We start from the raw sequence: 4,360 nt of genomic DNA on the forward strand, positions 1-4,360 counted from the left end.
TGGGCTTTCTGTGCCAGCCCTGCCCCCAGGCATGCTGAGACAGCAATTGAAGCTGGGTGTGGTGACATGTACCTGTAATCCCAGGTCTTGGGAGTTTGTAAACAGACGGATCAGTATGAGTCCAATCCAGTAGTGAGACCCTGTTCACCCTGTAGACCCTTCCCTAAAATTAAAAAAAAAATACCTCATAAGTTATAAATAGAAGAGGATTATTTAGAGGAATCAAAAACCAAACTGCATACAAAACACTTTAAAGACTCAACAACTTGGATGTCATCTTTTTGAAAAGGTTTTGCACATCAAAAGAAATCACCAAAATCTAGATGTGGTGGTGCATGCCTAACATCCCAGTTGCCAGGGAAGCTGAAAACAGGAGAATCACTACAAGTCTGGTCTGTATAGTGAGACCCTATAGACTCTGTACTAAATACATAAAACAAAAAGAATGTTTTTTTCAGGAACCAATAATATAATTGCTAAATGGTTTAAGATACCCTCATTAAAATAATAATGATCACAGCAACAAAAATAAGCTATTGTAGGCAGCTGAATTAGATAGACATATTATAGGCAGCCAGGCCCACAACGAGACACTATAGAAGACAAGGGGATTTTACAACTTTGGGAGAGAAAGACACTCCCCACAGGGGGCCAGACCTCCAGACAAAACAGTAAAGAAATGTAGCCTCATGTTTCCCCAGGAGTGGGCACCAGGGATTGGTATTCTAAAGAGGCATCAATCACCTTAAAAGAGCCTAAATGAGTCGGTAACCCAACCCCCAACAGGAAGAGACCCTGTCCTGTATTCTTGCACACGTGCTACACGTGACTCTTCCCCATTTGATTCTGATTTAATCAATCTCATTGGCTGACCATAGTTTTGTCCCACCTCATGCCCACCTAAGCGAGCTCTCATGTTCTCCACTACTTTAGACTCACCTCACTGTCTGGTTTTTCTCTATGAAATTCCCTGGAAGAGACAGCTTCCTGGGGACCACCCACTCAGGGCCCCCCTTCTGTCCCTCTCTCGGACAGAAGCTTGCTTCTTGCCCTCAATAAATATATTCTGCTCATAAAAAAGACTTCTCCAAATACAGCTTCTCTAACAGCAATGGAACACCCATCTGTGACAAAACAAAACAAAACAAAATAGGGGGATATAAACAAAGGACCTTTCCTTTTGGTTCCACCATTCCGCGGCCTAAGAGGCAGTCATGGTGCCCAGCCGGAATGGCATGATTATGAAGCCCCATTTCCGCAAGGACTGGCAGTGGCGTGTGGCTAGTGGTTCAATCAGCCGGCTCAGAAGATCCGCAGGTGCAAGTCCGGGCAGGAAAAAGCATGCCGCATTGCTCCGCGCCCGGTGTCCTGACCTATCCGGCCCATCATACGCTGTCCCACGGTGCGACACCACACCAAGGTCTAAGCCAGCAGGAGCTTCAGTGTGGAGGAGCTGCGGGTGGCCGGTATTCACAAGAAAGTGGCCTGGACCATTGGCATTTCGGTGAACCCAAGGTGGCGGAACAAATCCACCGAGTCCCTGCAGGCCAGTGTGCAGCCACTTCGAGCTCATCCTCTTCCCCAGGAAGCTAGTGGCCCCCAGAAGGGGAGACAGCTCTGCTGAAGAACTCAAGTTGGCCATCCAGCTGACAGTACCCATGATGCCCATCAGGAGCGTCTATAAGGAGAAGGCTGGGGTCATCACCAAGGAAGAAAAGAACTTCAAGGCATTCGCCAGTCTGCGCATGGCCCGCGCCAACGCCCAGCTCTTTGGCATCCCGGGGAAGAGAGCCAAGGAAGCCACAGAGCAGGATGTTGAGAAGAAAAAAACAAAAAAACAAAAAACAAAAAAAACCCCACTGTTGGGATCTTGTAATAAATGCTCAGAAAAGCTTAAAAAAAAAAAAAAAAAAGACCTTTGTGTGTGTATGTGTGTGTGTGTGTGTGTGTGTGTGTGTGAAAATATATATGCATATGGAAGAGATTAGGATGGATATACAGCTGCTTTCTCTTAGTTCATTGAGAGGAAAGGTTTGTACTAATGTTGTTTGGACAAGATATCATCGCTCCATCTTGTACTCTGTATAGCTAGTAGGAAGACAACAATATGCATTGTATTAATTAGTGTAATTATCATACTAACCTGTCTTGAAACCATTTCCTTGTTATTTTATCTTTTTTCTCATTAAATTGAAAAAATAGATAATACAGCAACTTTTGTCAATTAGCTATCCCTGTTTTGAAAATCTGTAACATATGTATTGCTGTATAGTACCCTGTTTCTGTCATTTTTTTCTATTTGTATTTGCTTATGTTTTCACTCAAAATAAAATAAAAGAATATGAAGTGAAATAAAATATAAAAATATTGATTTAATTTAAAGACCAACCATCTCTCCCCTCCTATCTTGGGGGTTCATCACAGGTACACTTTTCATGGGGAAATATCTTCAGAAAGATTTTTCTTTCTTTCTTTTTTTTTTTCAAACCAGGGATTGAACTCAGGCCATTGCCCTTGCTAGGCAAGAGCTTATTCTACTGAATCATCTCCCCTACCTTCAGAAAGAATTTTTTTTGTAGTATGAAAATTTATTACTGTCTTTTCATCATCAAAACTTATGATCTTGGTCTTTCCTTCTTGCCTTTGTAGAGAGCCAAAAGAGAGACATTGGCTACTTTAACAACCTTAAAGCAGAGTCCAGGAATGTCACCAATGGCATGACCTTTTTGACCAAGTCCAGCAACCAGCACTTCATCGTTTTCCTCAATGAAGTTCAAGCACCCATCATTAGGGACAAAAGCTGTGATTTTCTTGCCAGCTGGAACTCGCACTTGATCAGCTGGACTCGCACACACTTCCTGATGGCAGAATTGGGTTGCTTGGCCTCAACCCCTACTTTCTCCAGCACAATCCCCTTTGTGTGGGAAGCACCCCCAAAGGGGTTGGCCTTCAGGGCTGTGCCCAGATGGGCCTTCTTGTACTGCTTGTCATGCCACTTCTGGTACCACCGGTGACTGCAGAGCTTCCTGGCAGTATGGAGGCCACAACACTTGCCCATCCTGCTGGTGCAACAGCCGGAGCAAAAGCCAGAAAGAATTTTTAACTGAGGAAATTGTAAAAATCCCAGGGTGTACTTTGCAATAGTTTTCACAATGGGCTGATTGCACTCTTAGGCACTCTTCCACAGCATATGCTGTAACCAACGTCATTCTGCTTCATCTCATGTGTAGGAAGCCTTCACCTGTGGCCAGACTCTCCTATGGTGTGTGGATATAGCATGCTAGATGGACAGATCATTGGTTTTGTAGTTATGAAAAGTGAATTCCATTGTTTGGTTACTTTTTCCTCATTGCTGGGAAAATATTTGACACCCAAAATTAAGGGAGGAAAGTTTTATTTAGCTCACAGTGGAGGTTTCAGCCCATACTTGGATGGCTTCAAGGCAGAGTGGCACATGGCAGAGGACATCACTTGATGGCTGTGTAAAACAGCAAAGACCAAAAGGAGGAAATGCAGCTATGGTAGCTACCAAGCCTCTCTCCATGCCTTATATTGTATTTAGGCTCTCAGCGACAGGGTAAGTGTAGCACCCACACCTATAATTCCAGCATTGGATCATGAATTAATCACAAGCTCTAGAAGCCACTCCATGAGGCTTTGGGGGGGTCATCTAGACACAAACCCTAACACCCAGAAACGAACTATTGTAAGGACAGTCAATATATTTGATTGGGGAAATTTAAAACAGTGCATAGTATCACGTTTGTAAGGTGCATTTTCTATTTCCCAGATTCTTAAAGTTCATCTATCAACTTGCCTCTCTGAGGTATATCTGATAGTCTACCTCAAAGTTGTGATGTGCAAAGATTTGCTGTGTTGCTACATCTCCTAGTGGCCTCTGTCTTCAGGAGTTCTTGAAGGAATGAATATCTACTGGTACCAGCACTTTTTTCTGGCCCTTGGTTTTATTAATATAATTAACATGACTCTGTAAGGGTCAGTTATTTTAAATCTTCTTTCCAGGAAGACTTACCATTAAACCAAAGGAATGTCAGTCAGAAGTGTTGCCGAACATTTGAGGCTTACCTTTCTTCCAAAACATAATAAATCTGTAAACCCTTTGTAACAATTTTACAAGTTATTTTCACTTTGAAATCAACACAGAGACTGAAGTGTCAAATGGGAACTGTCCAAATATTTCTAGAGTTTACATCAATCTGGTAAGACCTAAATAAACCCTAATTTTCAATGCTAACAACATGATTTTCATTACTGAATGCAAAGATAGCTTGCCACTATGTCAAGGATAAATGTCTCCAGAAGAATTGTAATGAATCCCCTGGGCTGTTTATATACAGAC

At 42.6% G+C, this 4,360-nt stretch overlaps 2 pseudogenes; one reads left to right on the top strand and one right to left on the bottom strand.

Moving 5' to 3' along the window:
• The first annotated feature begins 1,214 nt into the window (after positions 1-1,214).
• Positions 1,215-1,823, top strand: LOC101562475 (annotated as a pseudogene).
• Positions 1,824-2,606: 783 nt separating this feature from the next.
• Positions 2,607-3,058, bottom strand: LOC101562878 (annotated as a pseudogene).
• Positions 3,059-4,360: the final 1,302 nt, after the last annotated feature.

This window comes from Octodon degus, unplaced genomic scaffold (genome assembly GCF_000260255.1).
Source record: "Octodon degus isolate 3935 unplaced genomic scaffold, OctDeg1.0 scaffold00067, whole genome shotgun sequence".
Classification (NCBI taxonomy): domain Eukaryota; kingdom Metazoa; phylum Chordata; class Mammalia; order Rodentia; family Octodontidae; genus Octodon; species Octodon degus.